The sequence below is a fragment of the Lutzomyia longipalpis genome, chromosome 3 (assembly GCF_024334085.1).
Source record: "Lutzomyia longipalpis isolate SR_M1_2022 chromosome 3, ASM2433408v1".
NCBI classification, from domain to species: domain Eukaryota; kingdom Metazoa; phylum Arthropoda; class Insecta; order Diptera; family Psychodidae; genus Lutzomyia; species Lutzomyia longipalpis.
Window position 1 is genome coordinate 15,467,439 of NC_074709.1, and position 19,263 is coordinate 15,486,701.

At 33.5% G+C, this 19,263-nt stretch overlaps 1 long non-coding RNA gene across 1 annotated transcript; it reads left to right on the plus strand.

Annotated features, from left to right (window-relative positions):
• Positions 1-780: 780 nt before the first annotated feature.
• On the plus strand, positions 781-11,335 carry LOC129793440 (uncharacterized). Its single transcript, XR_008750909.1, has 3 exons — positions 781-955; positions 1,212-1,496; positions 10,998-11,335. It is a non-coding gene; the product is annotated as an uncharacterized LOC129793440 (long non-coding RNA).
• Positions 11,336-19,263: the final 7,928 nt, after the last annotated feature.

Here is a 19,263-nt window from a genome sequence, read left to right on the forward strand (position 1 = left end):
GAATTAACGGATCTCCTTGATTGTCATTTCTGATCCGGAGAAGCAGCCAATTAAGTCAGTGTCCCGGAAGACAAACAAGAGACGCTTCCTGAGCAGATAAACTTTGAGGATTTCACGTAAGTTTCTGTGAAAGATTTTTTTAGAAAAAAAATTATTCTTAAGAACTTTTGAGAACTTCAAGAAATTCAAAGTGAAAGAACAGAACTCTTGAGTTAATTTGTTGAAAAAGAAAGATCTTTTTCTCTTTAAAGAATTCTTGAATAGAGAGTGAGAGAAGTTTGTTACTAAATATTTAGGACTTTTCATTGAATTATTTTTAAACAAATAATTATTAGTTTTGTAATGAAAAATTTGATTTCCTTCCTATTTTAGGGTGACGCGTAATGCTGTACGAAAATCTCAATCCGTCAGTAAGGTGAAAAAGGAAGGTCAAGAGCAGAAGCCGGAGCAACAGAAGCAGCAAGTTGAGGAAGGTGGTGAACCCAATAAGGTGGAGAAAGCTGCTCAGGAGACAGTTGAAACGCCTTCTATGCCGGAGACGCAGGAAGAGAAGAAGCCAGAATCGACCACAGATGCCAATTGTGAAGGAAGCAACAACGGTGAAGGTGCAAATAGGTGTCTTTCACTGTGTTATCACGAGAATGGCAACGACAATTGAAGAGAACCTCCAGGAAGACAATTTTCTATACCATCGTGTGAGGGATGTCAACATTCGATGTGACATTGCGGAACACAATTTCGGCATGACAAAGTTGCAGGCCATCTAGAGGAAGGAGCAACGAGGTGGTATTAAAGATGCCATTGCAGGGCAGCGGAAACTCAAGGAGGATGACAAGAAGGAATTAACGGATCTCCTTGATTGTCATTTCTGATCCGGAGAAGCAGCCAATTAAGTCAGTGTCCCGGAAGACAAACAAGAGACGCTTCCTGAGCAGATAAACTTTGAGGATTTCACGTAAGTTTCTGTGAAAGATTTTTTTAGAAAAAAAATTATTCTTAAGAACTTTTGAGAACTTCAAGAAATTCAAAGTGAAAGAACAGAACTCTTGAGTTAATTTGTTGAAAAAGAAAGATCTTTTTCTCTTTAAAGAATTCTTGAATAGAGAGTGAGAGAAGTTTGTTACTAAATATTTAGGACTTTTCATTGAATTATTTTTAAACAAATAATTATTAGTTTTGTAATGAAAAATTTGATTTCCTTCCTATTTTAGGGTGACGCGTAATGCTGTACGAAAATCTCAATCCGTCAGTAAGGTGAAAAAGGAAGGTCAAGAGCAGAAGCCGGAGCAACAGAAGCAGCAAGTTGAGGAAGGTGGTGAACCCAATAAGGTGGAGAAAGCTGCTCAGGAGACAGTTGAAACGCCTTCTATGCCGGAGACGCAGGAAGAGAAGAAGCCAGAATCGACCACAGATGCCAGTTGTGAAGAAAGCAACAACGGTGCACCGTGTGCGTGAATAGATGCATGAATTTTCACGTGGGTACCACCACGTGAAAGGTGAGAAAATTTCGATTTTCTTCTTCTTCTTCTGCACTTTAAATTGTACGGCTGTTGGATTCCTTCCGGATCCATATAGCCAAATTTCACCACTTTTTTTTTTTCACTAAATTATCTTTTGTTAAATTAATTTATTATTTTAATGTTTTCACTGTTTTCTTTTAATGATTTATTGTAGCGAATCGCACTTTCTCACTTTTCGAGACCAGACTATATCCCAAAGGGATAGTCAAAATATCTCGAGGATTTATAATTTAACATTTGTCACTTTTATGTAATTTAGGAAATCCAGGTGTGTTTTATTGTTCATTTTTTTGATTAGGTCTTTTAATGTGGAGAATTGAAGAATATTATGTGATTGTCTTTGTGTGGTATATTTTTTACACTTAAGGATCAAATGCTCGGAATCCTCCACTTCATTGCATGTGGTGCATAGATTATTTTGTTCAACTTTTATTAAATGGAGGAATTTCTTATCTAGACAATGTCCGCTCCTTAGTCTTGATATCATTTTTATTTTGTTATTGTCCAGTTTTTTGCCCTTACACCACATATTGCTATTGAGGGTACCATTTCTTATTTCAAAATTGAACTTCCCTTTACTCTCACTTATAACACAATAGTCTCTGTCCCACTTTTCCCAACACAATTCTTTGCACATTTTAACTCCTTCTCTTACCGAAATTTCATTATAAAATAAATCTCCACTATTTGCTGCATCTTTTGCTATTCCGTCTGCCACTTCATTCCCTATCAGCCCAATGTGACCTGGGATCCATTGGATTGTGACGTCGATGGCATTCACTCTAATGAGATTTTTTATTTTATTTTCATAAAATTTATCACTGGGATTTTTTAGTGAGGCACATGCACTTTTTGAATCTGTTAGTACTACGATTTTGGGACTATTAAGTGATATACTTTGATCAATTGCTAAGTAGATGGCTATCAGCTCGGTTTCTTTTATGGATATTCTATGATTCACTTTATATTTTAATTTTATGTCTCTATCTTTGAAGAATATTCCTACACCTCTGTTGTTTTCTTGTATAGAACCGTCCGTATAAATTTTTTCACAATCAGCATACTTCGAGATGGTAGCCAGAGCCATTCTTTTTAATGCATCGTTGCTTGTTTGGGCTTTTCTCAGGTTTCCTTCAATTTCTGTAGAAATTTTTAGTCTTGATGGTATTTCTTCTGGATTTTGCAATAATGCTATATCTTGGAGATGCTTTTGTGTTTCCTCTATGTGGATGGTTTGAGGTATTTTAGCTGAGTTCAATCCGAGTGATTTCCTTTTTGCTATATACTTTGCTGTAGCAAGTTCAGAGTCGAGTTGTACTGGTAATTGTCCTGTTTCCGCTAAAATTACGTTGATTGGTGTTGACTTTGTGTATCCCATAATCGCTCGTAGTCCTTGATTTGCAATAATTTGTAGTGGATTCTTAATGTATTTTTCATAATTTGTCTTATTGTGGTCGTAGAAAGCAGGAGAGCCAAATAGGATGCGGGATTTAATAAGTGCTGTGTAGACATTCATGAGAACTTGTGGGTGCGCCCCGCCGTTGAATTTACTCAGTATTTTTAGCATGTTTATGTATGGTTTACAATTTTCTTTTAAAGTTCTAATATGAGATTTAAAGTTGAGTTTATCATCTAAATGTATTCCTAATATCCTTTGAGTGATAACTCTTTCTAACATAGTGTTTTGGAAACTTATTGTATAATTGTTATTTAGACTGCTTCTATCAAAAACTATATAACTACATTTCTCAGGATTTAGGTTTAAACATATCTCATTTAGTTTTTCATTAAATTGGTCTATAAACTTATTAGCGTTAACAAATAATTCGTGTGTGTTTTTTCCAGAGACTATCAAAGATATATCATCCGCAAATTGCATAACTTGACATTCTTCTGTATTCATACTGTGTAATTCTGCTGTATAAATATTGAACAAAATCGGGCTTAACTTGCTACCTTGTGGTAAACCAGAACTTGTGTTGATCTTAACTGAATGTTCATCGTTTTCTAGTATTATTTTTCTATTGGTTAGAAATTCTTTTATCCAATTAACAATTTCTAAAGGAATTTTTTTGCTTTTCATCTTATTTATGAGAATGTTTATGTTGACTCTATCAAAAGCTTTACTTATATCAGTCACAATTATTAGAACTTTTCTTTTTAATTTCTTATTGTGTCTTATAGTTTCTAATGTTTTTAAAATATAATCATTTATACTTCTATTTTTAACAAAACCAAAGACATTTTCAGGCAGTAAATTGTTGTTTTTCAAAAATTCATTTAGCATATTTTTCACGACTGCATTAAATAATTTTGCTATATTATTTATAAGTGATATTGGCCTATAATTTTCTACATTTGTGCTATCTTTGTTGGGTTTTGGTATTGCTATAACTTTTATTTCTTTCCATTGCGATGGTACTATTTGTTTTGTCCATGTATCATTGAATATTTTCACTATATGATTTATATATTGTGTTGGTAAAATTTTGAGTATGCTATTGGAAATTTTGCTTAAGCCTGGAGCTGAGTGATTATTTTGCGATATAATATTAGAAATACTTTCGTATGTACAAAATTCATAATTAATATTGACAATTTCATTTTGATTTACAGTTTCTTCATCTATTTTAAAATTAATTTCCAAAAATCTTTTGATATTCTCTTAACTTTCTATAATATTTGAATTTATTTTGTGTTTTTTATGATTAAATTTATTTATATTTCTCCAAAGGGTTTTACTATCTTCTTCTGGCTTTATCTTCAATAAAAACTCATCCCATGATTTTTTCTTTGCTTTTTTTATTTCAATTTTTAACTTGCATGAAATTTTCTTAAGTAAATTTAAATCAAAATAGTCTTGTGTTATCCTATATATCTTTAATCTTTTTTTCTTTTCATCCCATAATGTTTGTAATTTACTTGACCACCATGCTTTAGGTACATATTTGTTTTTTTCTGTGTCTATCTTTATCGTGTTTTCTTTTATAATTACCTTAATTTTATTTTCAAAATCTTCTATTGTTTCATTTCCATTGAGAGAAGAATTACTAAGTTTTTCTTCTATGCTTTTAATGTTTATTTTTTCTCTAATTGTATTGGAATAGATTTTACCATTAGTTTCAACCTCAATTAAAATGGGAAAATGGTCTGTCATAATATTATCTTGATCTACTGTCCATGAAGTATTATTTATCAAATTTGGTGAGATTAAAGTTAAGTCTATCGCTGATTTTAAATTTCTATTTAGATTCATGTAAGTATAAGAGCCATCATTTAAGCAAATAAAATTGTAGTCGCTGAATAATTCAGATAACATTTTGCCTTTATTGTCATTTTTAGAATTAACTTCCCAGAGTACATGGTGTGCGTTAAAATCTCCTCCGATTATTACATTCTCTTTATTATTATATGTATTGAAAAGTAATTCTATTTTCTCTTTTATTGTTCTTATATTTGTATCTGGTGCTATGTAAATGGATATAATATAATAAGTTTTATTTGAGACAATAATCTTTACTTCTAATATTTCAACTGGATTATAATTATGCGATGTGATTTTTTGTGAACAAATATTAGATCTAACTAAACAACCTACTCCCCCATATCCTCCATCTCTATTTTTTAGAAAAATTTTGAATCCTGGAATTTTTATACTTTTATTATCTTTTGTCCATGTCTCGCTTAACAAAACTAAATCACTTTTTTTATCATTACAATATTTGATGAGAGTATCACTGTTAGAATAAAGACTTCTTATATTTACTTGACATAACTTAAGCATTTGTGATTATATTCTGGTTTTCTTCAAGTATTGTCAATAAGCGTCGAACCACCAACGAATGATTTGATTGACTCTCCTGTGCTGTTGCAAGTGTGCAGATTTCCCTTAGGACCTCCTTCACTTTGGCACTTTCCTTCACAGTCACATCCATTTTGATCTGAAGATCGGCTATATTTTGCGACAGTTCCTTGATCTTTGAGTATTCCTCAATCATATCAATTCGTGGGAGTCTTGGGAACTCCGTTGCCCTTGCATCTCCTTGGCTCATGGCTGTGATTGCTTCTCTGTACGTCATTTTTCCCTTGATCATTATTTTTGTGATTTCCTGTTGCCTCTTTCTCTCCTTGCATTCCTTAGAGTTTGTGGTATGCTCAGTGATTTCGCAAAATTTGCAGAAGGTAGCACATTCATGTTCTCCTTCCACTTCTTTTGCGCATTTCCCGCATTTGGCCTTCTGTTTGCAGATCTTCTTATAATGGCCATAACTCAAACAATTGGTGCAGTATGTTGGTCTGGGGAAAAAGAATCTCACTCGGAAATTAATCATAAATAGCTTCACTGCCATTGGTAGCGTGAAACATCGGAAATAGATCTTCACCATCTCTAGAGGCTCTGCCTCTTTTTTTGTGGGATTCCATTTGGTCATTCTCTCCACCTTTGTGACATGCACATCACACTCCAATGCTTCCAATATTTCCATTTCCGTGTGTTTTATAGCCACATTATCGATGATACCAATAGATGTTAAATACATCGATGGGATTGATACACTCACATTCTGCAATCTGGCCAAGCTCTGACTACGTAGGATTTTATTTGCTGATTCTGCGTCTCTGAGTTTCACTTTCACAGTGTTGTTATCGATTCTGAGAATTTTCTCAATTTTTTCCTTCCTCACACTTGAGAGTGCAATTTTTGCCAATTCCGTGAAATGCTTCTCTGGATGTTTCATCATCACAAAAAATGGGCCTTTGTCAATTTGATGGTATTTTACGAGTTCTTCCTGAGGCATCACTGTGCTCCTCGGCTCTGGCTGACCATGTGGGATTTTTTGTGTTGCTTCTGGCTCTACAAAACCTTTGAAATTATCCACAGCCATGGATTTTCCGGTTCCATCCGCCATCACTTGGTCAATTTGGCATTGGGCATCTTGTCCCTTGTTCAAGATTTCCATGCTCGAACTAGCATAATTTTCCTCATCATTTCCTGGGCTCATGTATTTATCTTCATCCGTGCTCAACTTCACTGTCCATGGTTCTTTGCTTTAAAAAATCGTCTCTACGTGCCTCTTTTGCCCTTACGTAATTCTCTGCCATGCGCTTTTCACGTTTTACTTCTGCGCGTTTGGCTTTTCTGATCGCTTTCTTTTTCGGGGATGGCATTTAAACACTTCTTCACACCTGGATTTTTTTTTTAATAATTATTTAATTCACAATAGTATTTAAATTCTGGTTATATTAATATTCACTGATTCTTAATTTATTCTACACTTTTCTTCACTTTGACTGAAATTTAATCGCGGCGAAATAAATCACGTCCACTGCGCTTCGTGGTTTCAATCGTACTGAATTTCGATTTTAATGCTTTTTTTTTATTTTTTCAAATCCTCCCACAAAAAACCCCCTGAAAATTCATTTTCTTTTTCATTCACTCTTTTTTCGCCTATGAAAAAATTCTTTTGACACCTCGCTCACCTAAAGTATTGAATAAAATTTAAAAAAAAAAAAATTTTCACGAGTGGAAAGGGGGGAAATGTAGGTGTCCAAAGTGCCTCTATTTATTTAAATATCCAAAAATTAACATAAAATCAACTATAAAATGAGCATGATCAGAAATACTGCAAATTATCTATATAGCATATTTCCTGAAATGATTGTTTGTGGAAACGGCAGGGCCGATGGTGATAAAATGGAGGTAGAGGGCCTCAATATGGATCTACCTGCTGAAGGTTCAGATAAAGGGTTTCTTTATATTAAAAATATTTCGGGGGTACTGTATTATTCAGCCCCCCTCCCTCTCCCGACTAATATCACATATTATAGATTTAAATGGAATTTGCTCACACGGGTTTGGGGGCTCAGGTTGGTTTTTTATGCACATCTACCTATATAATAAAGAAAGGTAATCGTATCTATACAGTTCCTTATATCAGGTGGTTTCCAGTGGCCGTATCCATTTTCCCCCCAAAGCCCCCCTTCAGGTAGCCCCCATTATAAGGTTCATGCATTTTTTGCGAATTTTTGGGATTTTATAAGTGACTCTTTTGGGATTTATAAGTGGCTCTAATCTACTTATAAACCATCATATTTTTTTTCACTAAAATTTGCGCTGAGTGCAACAAATCCCCGCGAAGCGGGGTGGGGAAAATTGGAGCGAAGCGACAATTTACCTCGTCATAATATAATTTTTATATACTACTGCAACTCATGGTTATAACGAGTGATTTTAAAAGCTTTTTTACAACCCTTTTTAGCTGTGCTTCTTTCGAAGAAAATTTTTTAATCCTTTGAAACAAAACTTAGGTATAAAATGATTAATTTTAAAACTTTTTGCAGATATTTATCATCTCAAATAATCTTGTCCAGTCAGGATGAAAATATTGATATGGCTATAGAGGAGCCTTCTTTCTTCTATTTTCTTACGAAAAAAAAATGTTAATTTTTGCAATCGGAGGTTAGAGATATCTTATATGCCTACATATAACGTGTCATAAGACTTTTGTATGTCATGTCTTACGTATGTTTTATGGATTTTATCAATTTTATGCAAAAAATTATGTTTTAGAGATTAACTTTTTAACCCCCTGTATTTGTGTTGGTTAGTAGAAAATTATTTTTCTGAACTACCCTGTGATTCATTTACGGGAATAATTATTCATTCCTCAGTGAAAAATCTGCGATTCCCAGAAATTATTTGGCTCATTTTTTGTCAATTACGGGAATTCGCAGAGTAATTTTTTTCTTCACCGTTAATTTTTTATAATAGCTTTTGCTACTTTCATTTTTTTTTTCAGATCTTTTATTTGCACTTTGAAAGATTTTTTTTTCTTTTCTGCGTTTTCTTTTTTTTTATTAGAAGAGAGATGGGTTTTGTATTTTATTCCGAATCTTTATAATTTTGCGGAATTCTTCTAAATTAAATTTTTGCTGAATTTAGAGCTTTTTTAGGGATGAACGGGAAACATTTAGCGACAGTTTTTCCCCTATAACCTCTAGCCGTGAAAGTGCGGTACAATTTAATTAAATTTAAAAATTACTAAGAGCCTTTTTGGGGACGAATGGAAAGCATTCTGTGGCAAATGTTTTCCCCCCAAAACCTCTAGTTTTTCTTGCATAACCAGGATGAATGAAAAGGTCAAAATGAATGTTATCGACAGGCCTTTTCCCTGGGAAATGCATCAGAAATTAATAATATTTTGCAATTTTCTTTCTTTTTTTTTATTATAATTTTTTCCTTAATTATTGGTGATATTTTCTGACATTTTGTGCTCGTATTTGTGGTTTAATTCAGCCCCTTCACTCACACCTTATCTACCCTTTAAGCCTTTTAAGCGCTGCCAATTTACGTTCATTTTCTTTCTTATTAAATAAATTTTAATTTATCTCAAATCACAATCTATTTTCTTTTTTTTTCCTCGATATCTTCCTGACTCTTGATCTTGCCTTTTATGCAATTGATCGTTCAGGTACTATCGCTTTAATTTATTTTTGCAAGGATATCTGATAGGAAGAGTTTTGCATTCTCTTTAAATTCCATCTGCTTAATGGTAGTTACTGATATCCTTGGTAAGCTTTTCTTTGTATAGCACGAGACCTCTCGCGTCCATTGCGACTTTATTATGGTTCTTTAGTAACCCCCCCGCGGGAAGATCAGCTTTGTCTGATTTTTCGGTGAAAATTCTTTTCTTTATAAAGATTTTCCGGGAAATTATCGGGATTCGTCCTGAAGTTTCACTGTGGTTCTTGGAACGAGATGTTGACTGTGTTCCCTCCTTCCAGATCCAACCGAATCCCCTTGAGATGGTGGACCTTGTTGTCCCTTTTCTCATTCTTCAGGTGTGGATTTTCCGCCCAAGTTTTGGCTCGTGTGGAACTCAATGTATTTTCCAAGAGTTTAATTTTGTTAACTCTTTCCTTTCTAGATTTCTCTGCCATAATATCCTGCAACTTTATTTTTGTATTTTAATTTCTTCTTCATAAGCAGTTAGTTCGATTATGTTGGGCGCTATAAATATATACCAACCCTCCCATTGAAAGACAGGGTGGTTATATTTAAAATGATTTTGTGGTGTTTTATTTTATAATTAATTTTTGTTGGTGAAATATTAAAAGAAAATTTGAAACTAAAATTATAAGTGACCCATGAAATATTGAACATTGTTTTTTCACCTTTGAAACGAATCGATTCTTCTAAAGAGCTCTTGCGAGTAAAAATTCCTCAAAAATTGTGAAAAAGACTTTAAAAATATTAAAAAAAACTATTAAAATAAGTGAATTAGTGAAAGACGTGATACATGCAATTAATGGTGAGTCTACATTTTTATTACAATTTTTATAAATAATTAAGTTTTTAATCTTTGTGTTTGTATAATTTATTATACACATAATTTGTTATTTTTGCAATCGGAGGTTAGAGATATCTCATATGACTTACGTATAACGTGTCATAAGACATGTTAATAAGTATGTTTTATGGATTTTATCAATTTTATGCAAAAATTTATGTTTTAGAGATGAAATTCTATTTTCTTGACCTTTATATAAGACTTTTTGATGCATTTATATAGTTTTTCTCCTTTTTCTGAAAGAAAATTTGGAAAAATAAAAATTATGTGCAAAATTGGTGTTTCCGCAAAATTTCGGCACGGCGCTAGTGTTTGTGAAAAAAAGTGCAAAAAAGGTGAAACGCTGATGCTGTGAAGGCCCTATGGATATAATGTGCGCGGTCGTAAAATATTAAAACAAAAAAAATCACAATTTTTTGTGGAAATTGGCAATGTAAGTATGTTTTTCTTCTATTATCTTGTATATTATAAGATGATTGTGTGATGGAAGATAAACTGATAAGAGAAGAAGCCAGAATCGACCACAGATGCCAGTTGTGAAGGAAGCAACAACGGTGAAGGTGCAAACAGGTGTCTTCCACTGTGTTATCACGAGAATGGCAACGACAATTGAAGAGAACCTCCAGGAAGACAATTTTCTATACCATCGTGTGAGGGATGTCAACATTCGATGTGACCTTGCGGAACACAATTTCGGCATGACAAAGTTGCAGGACATCTAGAGGAAGGAGCAACGAGGTGGTATTAAAGATGCCATTGCAGGGCAGCGGAAACTCAAGGAGGATGACAAGAAGGAATTAACGGATCTCCTTGATTGTCATTTCTGATCCGGAGAAGCAGCCAATTAAGTCAGTGTCCCGGAAGACAAACAAGAGACGCTTCCTGAGCAGATAAACTTTGAAAAAAAATTATTCTTAAGAACTTTTGAGAACTTCAAGAAATTCAAAGTGAAAGAACAGAACTCTTGAGTTAATTTGTTGAAAAAGAAAGATCTTTTTCTCTTTAAAGAATTCTTGAATAGAGAGTGAGAGAAGTTTGTTACTAAATATTTAGGACTTTTCATTGAATTATTTTTAAACAAATAATTATTAGTTTTGTAATGAAAAATTTGATTTCCTTCCTATTTTAGGGTGACGCGTAATGCTGTACGAAAATCTCAATCCGTCAGTAAGGTGAAAAAGGAAGGTCAAGAGCAGAAGCCGGAGCAACAGAAGCAGCAAGTTGAGGAAGGTGGTGAACCCAATAAGGTGGAGAAAGCTGCTCAGGAGACAGTTGAAACGCCTTCTATGCCGGAGACGCAGGAAGAGAAGAAGCCAGAATCGACCACAGATGCCAATTGTGAAGGAAGCAACAACGGTGAAGGTGCAAATAGGTGTCTTTCACTGTGTTATCACGAGAATGGCAACGACAATTGAAGAGAACCTCCAGGAAGACAATTTTCTATACCATCGTGTGAGGGATGTCAACATTCGATGTGACATTGCGGAACACAATTTCGGCATGACAAAGTTGCAGGCCATCTAGAGGAAGGAGCAACGAGGTGGTATTAAAGATGCCATTGCAGGGCAGCGGAAACTCAAGGAGGATGACAAGAAGGAATTAACGGATCTCCTTGATTGTCATTTCTGATCCGGAGAAGCAGCCAATTAAGTCAGTGTCCCGGAAGACAAACAAGAGACGCTTCCTGAGCAGATAAACTTTGAGGATTTCACGTAAGTTTCTGTGAAAGATTTTTTTAGAAAAAAAATTATTCTTAAGAACTTTTGAGAACTTCAAGAAATTCAAAGTGAAAGAACAGAACTCTTGAGTTAATTTGTTGAAAAAGAAAGATCTTTTTCTCTTTAAAGAATTCTTGAATAGAGAGTGAGAGAAGTTTGTTACTAAATATTTAGGACTTTTCATTGAATTATTTTTAAACAAATAATTATTAGTTTTGTAATGAAAAATTTGATTTCCTTCCTATTTTAGGGTGACGCGTAATGCTGTACGAAAATCTCAATCCGTCAGTAAGGTGAAAAAGGAAGGTCAAGAGCAGAAGCCGGAGCAACAGAAGCAGCAAGTTGAGGAAGGTGGTGAACCCAATAAGGTGGAGAAAGCTGCTCAGGAGACAGTTGAAACGCCTTCTATGCCGGAGACGCAGGAAGAGAAGAAGCCAGAATCGACCACAGATGCCAGTTGTGAAGAAAGCAACAACGGTGCACCGTGTGCGTGAATAGATGCATGAATTTTCACGTGGGTACCACCACGTGAAAGGTGAGAAAATTTCGATTTTCTTCTTCTTCTTCTGCACTTTAAATTGTACGGCTGTTGGATTCCTTCCGGATCCATATAGCCAAATTTCACCACTTTTTTTTTTTCACTAAATTATCTTTTGTTAAATTAATTTATTATTTTAATGTTTTCACTGTTTTCTTTTAATGATTTATTGTAGCGAATCGCACTTTCTCACTTTTCGAGACCAGACTATATCCCAAAGGGATAGTCAAAATATCTCGAGGATTTATAATTTAACATTTGTCACTTTTATGTAATTTAGGAAATCCAGGTGTGTTTTATTGTTCATTTTTTTGATTAGGTCTTTTAATGTGGAGAATTGAAGAATATTATGTGATTGTCTTTGTGTGGTATATTTTTTACACTTAAGGATCAAATGCTCGGAATCCTCCACTTCATTGCATGTGGTGCATAGATTATTTTGTTCAACTTTTATTAAATGGAGGAATTTCTTATCTAGACAATGTCCGCTCCTTAGTCTTGATATCATTTTTATTTTGTTATTGTCCAGTTTTTTGCCCTTACACCACATATTGCTATTGAGGGTACCATTTCTTATTTCAAAATTGAACTTCCCTTTACTCTCACTTATAACACAATAGTCTCTGTCCCACTTTTCCCAACACAATTCTTTGCACATTTTAACTCCTTCTCTTACCGAAATTTCATTATAAAATAAATCTCCACTATTTGCTGCATCTTTTGCTATTCCGTCTGCCACTTCATTCCCTATCAGCCCAATGTGACCTGGGATCCATTGGATTGTGACGTCGATGGCATTCACTCTAATGAGATTTTTTATTTTATTTTCATAAAATTTATCACTGGGATTTTTTAGTGAGGCACATGCACTTTTTGAATCTGTTAGTACTACGATTTTGGGACTATTAAGTGATATACTTTGATCAATTGCTAAGTAGATGGCTATCAGCTCGGTTTCTTTTATGGATATTCTATGATTCACTTTATATTTTAATTTTATGTCTCTATCTTTGAAGAATATTCCTACACCTCTGTTGTTTTCTTGTATAGAACCGTCCGTATAAATTTTTTCACAATCAGCATACTTCGAGATGGTAGCCAGAGCCATTCTTTTTAATGCATCGTTGCTTGTTTGGGCTTTTCTCAGGTTTCCTTCAATTTCTGTAGAAATTTTTAGTCTTGATGGTATTTCTTCTGGATTTTGCAATAATGCTATATCTTGGAGATGCTTTTGTGTTTCCTCTATGTGGATGGTTTGAGGTATTTTAGCTGAGTTCAATCCGAGTGATTTCCTTTTTGCTATATACTTTGCTGTAGCAAGTTCAGAGTCGAGTTGTACTGGTAATTGTCCTGTTTCCGCTAAAATTACGTTGATTGGTGTTGACTTTGTGTATCCCATAATCGCTCGTAGTCCTTGATTTGCAATAATTTGTAGTGGATTCTTAATGTATTTTTCATAATTTGTCTTATTGTGGTCGTAGAAAGCAGGAGAGCCAAATAGGATGCGGGATTTAATAAGTGCTGTGTAGACATTCATGAGAACTTGTGGGTGCGCCCCGCCGTTGAATTTACTCAGTATTTTTAGCATGTTTATGTATGGTTTACAATTTTCTTTTAAAGTTCTAATATGAGATTTAAAGTTGAGTTTATCATCTAAATGTATTCCTAATATCCTTTGAGTGATAACTCTTTCTAACATAGTGTTTTGGAAACTTATTGTATAATTGTTATTTAGACTGCTTCTATCAAAAACTATATAACTACATTTCTCAGGATTTAGGTTTAAACATATCTCATTTAGTTTTTCATTAAATTGGTCTATAAACTTATTAGCGTTAACAAATAATTCGTGTGTGTTTTTTCCAGAGACTATCAAAGATATATCATCCGCAAATTGCATAACTTGACATTCTTCTGTATTCATACTGTGTAATTCTGCTGTATAAATATTGAACAAAATCGGGCTTAACTTGCTACCTTGTGGTAAACCAGAACTTGTGTTGATCTTAACTGAATGTTCATCGTTTTCTAGTATTATTTTTCTATTGGTTAGAAATTCTTTTATCCAATTAACAATTTCTAAAGGAATTTTTTTGCTTTTCATCTTATTTATGAGAATGTTTATGTTGACTCTATCAAAAGCTTTACTTATATCAGTCACAATTATTAGAACTTTTCTTTTTAATTTCTTATTGTGTCTTATAGTTTCTAATGTTTTTAAAATATAATCATTTATACTTCTATTTTTAACAAAACCAAAGACATTTTCAGGCAGTAAATTGTTGTTTTTCAAAAATTCATTTAGCATATTTTTCACGACTGCATTAAATAATTTTGCTATATTATTTATAAGTGATATTGGCCTATAATTTTCTACATTTGTGCTATCTTTGTTGGGTTTTGGTATTGCTATAACTTTTATTTCTTTCCATTGCGATGGTACTATTTGTTTTGTCCATGTATCATTGAATATTTTCACTATATGATTTATATATTGTGTTGGTAAAATTTTGAGTATGCTATTGGAAATTTTGCTTAAGCCTGGAGCTGAGTGATTATTTTGCGATATAATATTAGAAATACTTTCGTATGTACAAAATTCATAATTAATATTGACAATTTCATTTTGATTTACAGTTTCTTCATCTATTTTAAAATTAATTTCCAAAAATCTTTTGATATTCTCTTAACTTTCTATAATATTTGAATTTATTTTGTGTTTTTTATGATTAAATTTATTTATATTTCTCCAAAGGGTTTTACTATCTTCTTCTGGCTTTATCTTCAATAAAAACTCATCCCATGATTTTTTCTTTGCTTTTTTTATTTCAATTTTTAACTTGCATGAAATTTTCTTAAGTAAATTTAAATCAAAATAGTCTTGTGTTATCCTATATATCTTTAATCTTTTTTTCTTTTCATCCCATAATGTTTGTAATTTACTTGACCACCATGCTTTAGGTACATATTTGTTTTTTTCTGTGTCTATCTTTATCGTGTTTTCTTTTATAATTACCTTAATTTTATTTTCAAAATCTTCTATTGTTTCATTTCCATTGAGAGAAGAATTACTAAGTTTTTCTTCTATGCTTTTAATGTTTATTTTTTCTCTAATTGTATTGGAATAGATTTTACCATTAGTTTCAACCTCAATTAAAATGGGAAAATGGTCTGTCATAATATTATCTTGATCTACTGTCCATGAAGTATTATTTATCAAATTTGGTGAGATTAAAGTTAAGTCTATCGCTGATTTTAAATTTCTATTTAGATTCATGTAAGTATAAGAGCCATCATTTAAGCAAATAAAATTGTAGTCGCTGAATAATTCAGATAACATTTTGCCTTTATTGTCATTTTTAGAATTAACTTCCCAGAGTACATGGTGTGCGTTAAAATCTCCTCCGATTATTACATTCTCTTTATTATTATATGTATTGAAAAGTAATTCTATTTTCTCTTTTATTGTTCTTATATTTGTATCTGGTGCTATGTAAATGGATATAATATAATAAGTTTTATTTGAGACAATAATCTTTACTTCTAATATTTCAACTGGATTATAATTATGCGATGTGATTTTTTGTGAACAAATATTAGATCTAACTAAACAACCTACTCCCCCATATCCTCCATCTCTATTTTTTAGAAAAATTTTGAATCCTGGAATTTTTATACTTTTATTATCTTTTGTCCATGTCTCGCTTAACAAAACTAAATCACTTTTTTTATCATTACAATATTTGATGAGAGTATCACTGTTAGAATAAAGACTTCTTATATTTACTTGACATAACTTAAGCATTTGTGATTATATTCTGGTTTTCTTCAAGTATTGTCAATAAGCGTCGAACCACCAACGAATGATTTGATTGACTCTCCTGTGCTGTTGCAAGTGTGCAGATTTCCCTTAGGACCTCCTTCACTTTGGCACTTTCCTTCACAGTCACATCCATTTTGATCTGAAGATCGGCTATATTTTGCGACAGTTCCTTGATCTTTGAGTATTCCTCAATCATATCAATTCGTGGGAGTCTTGGGAACTCCGTTGCCCTTGCATCTCCTTGGCTCATGGCTGTGATTGCTTCTCTGTACGTCATTTTTCCCTTGATCATTATTTTTGTGATTTCCTGTTGCCTCTTTCTCTCCTTGCATTCCTTAGAGTTTGTGGTATGCTCAGTGATTTCGCAAAATTTGCAGAAGGTAGCACATTCATGTTCTCCTTCCACTTCTTTTGCGCATTTCCCGCATTTGGCCTTCTGTTTGCAGATCTTCTTATAATGGCCATAACTCAAACAATTGGTGCAGTATGTTGGTCTGGGGAAAAAGAATCTCACTCGGAAATTAATCATAAATAGCTTCACTGCCATTGGTAGCGTGAAACATCGGAAATAGATCTTCACCATCTCTAGAGGCTCTGCCTCTTTTTTTGTGGGATTCCATTTGGTCATTCTCTCCACCTTTGTGACATGCACATCACACTCCAATGCTTCCAATATTTCCATTTCCGTGTGTTTTATAGCCACATTATCGATGATACCAATAGATGTTAAATACATCGATGGGATTGATACACTCACATTCTGCAATCTGGCCAAGCTCTGACTACGTAGGATTTTATTTGCTGATTCTGCGTCTCTGAGTTTCACTTTCACAGTGTTGTTATCGATTCTGAGAATTTTCTCAATTTTTTCCTTCCTCACACTTGAGAGTGCAATTTTTGCCAATTCCGTGAAATGCTTCTCTGGATGTTTCATCATCACAAAAAATGGGCCTTTGTCAATTTGATGGTATTTTACGAGTTCTTCCTGAGGCATCACTGTGCTCCTCGGCTCTGGCTGACCATGTGGGATTTTTTGTGTTGCTTCTGGCTCTACAAAACCTTTGAAATTATCCACAGCCATGGATTTTCCGGTTCCATCCGCCATCACTTGGTCAATTTGGCATTGGGCATCTTGTCCCTTGTTCAAGATTTCCATGCTCGAACTAGCATAATTTTCCTCATCATTTCCTGGGCTCATGTATTTATCTTCATCCGTGCTCAACTTCACTGTCCATGGTTCTTTGCTTTAAAAAATCGTCTCTACGTGCCTCTTTTGCCCTTACGTAATTCTCTGCCATGCGCTTTTCACGTTTTACTTCTGCGCGTTTGGCTTTTCTGATCGCTTTCTTTTTCGGGGATGGCATTTAAACACTTCTTCACACCTGGATTTTTTTTTTAATAATTATTTAATTCACAATAGTATTTAAATTCTGGTTATATTAATATTCACTGATTCTTAATTTATTCTACACTTTTCTTCACTTTGACTGAAATTTAATCGCGGCGAAATAAATCACGTCCACTGCGCTTCGTGGTTTCAATCGTACTGAATTTCGATTTTAATGCTTTTTTTTTATTTTTTCAAATCCTCCCACAAAAAACCCCCTGAAAATTCATTTTCTTTTTCATTCACTCTTTTTTCGCCTATGAAAAAATTCTTTTGACACCTCGCTCACCTAAAGTATTGAATAAAATTTAAAAAAAAAAAAATTTTCACGAGTGGAAAGGGGGGAAATGTAGGTGTCCAAAGTGCCTCTATTTATTTAAATATCCAAAAATTAACATAAAATCAACTATAAAATGAGCATGATCAGAAATACTGCAAATTATCTATATAGCATATTTCCTGAAATGATTGTTTGTGGAAACGGCAGGGCCGATGGTGATAAAATGGAGGTAGAGGGCCTCAATATGGATCTACCTGCTGAAGGTTCAGATAAAGGGTTTCTTTATATTAAAAATATTTCGGGGGTACTGTATTATTCAGCCCCCCTCCCTCTCCCGACTAATATCACATATTATAGATTTAAATGGAATTTGCTCACACGGGTTTGGGGGCTCAGGTTGGTTTTTTATGCACATCTACCTATATAATAAAGAAAGGTAATCGTATCTATACAGTTCCTTATATCAGGTGGTTTCCAGTGGCCGTATCCATTTTCCCCCCAAAGCCCCCCTTCAGGTAGCCCCCATTATAAGGTTCATGCATTTTTTGCGAATTTTTGGGATTTTATAAGTGACTCTTTTGGGATTTATAAGTGGCTCTAATCTACTTATAAACCATCATATTTTTTTTCACTAAAATTTGCGCTGAGTGCAACAAATCCCCGCGAAGCGGGGTGGGGAAAATTGGAGCGAAGCGACAATTTACCTCGTCATAATATAATTTTTATATACTACTGCAACTCATGGTTATAACGAGTGATTTTAAAAGCTTTTTTACAACCCTTTTTAGCTGTGCTTCTTTCGAAGAAAATTTTTTAATCCTTTGAAACAAAACTTAGGTATAAAATGATTAATTTTAAAACTTTTTGCAGATATTTATCATCTCAAATAATCTTGTCCAGTCAGGATGAAAATATTGATATGGCTATAGAGGAGCCTTCTTTCTTCTATTTTCTTACGAAAAAAAAATGTTAATTTTTGCAATCGGAGGTTAGAGATATCTTATATGCCTACATATAACGTGTCATAAGACTTTTGTATGTCATGTCTTACGTATGTTTTATGGATTTTATCAATTTTATGCAAAAAATTATGTTTTAGAGATTAACTTTTTAACCCCCTGTATTTGTGTTGGTTAGTAGAAAATTATTTTTCTGAACTACCCTGTGATTCATTTACGGGAATAATTATTCATTCCTCAGTGAAAAATCTGCGATTCCCAGAAATTATTTGGCTCATTTTTTGTCAATTACGGGAATTCGCAGAGTAATTTTTTTCTTCACCGTTAATTTTTTATAATAGCTTTTGCTACTTTCATTTTTTTTTTCAGATCTTTTATTTGCACTTTGAAAGATTTTTTTTTCTTTTCTGCGTTTTCTTTTTTTTTATTAGAAGAGAGATGGGTTTTGTATTTTATTCCGAATCTTTATAATTTTGCGGAATTCTTCTAAATTAAATTTTTGCTGAATTTAGAGCTTTTTTAGGGATGAACGGGAAACATTTAGCGACAGTTTTTCCCCTATAACCTCTAGCCGTGAAAGTGCGGTACAATTTAATTAAATTTAAAAATTACTAAGAGCCTTTTTGGGGACGAATGGAAAGCATTCTGTGGCAAATGTTTTCCCCCCAAAACCTCTAGTTTTTCTTGCAT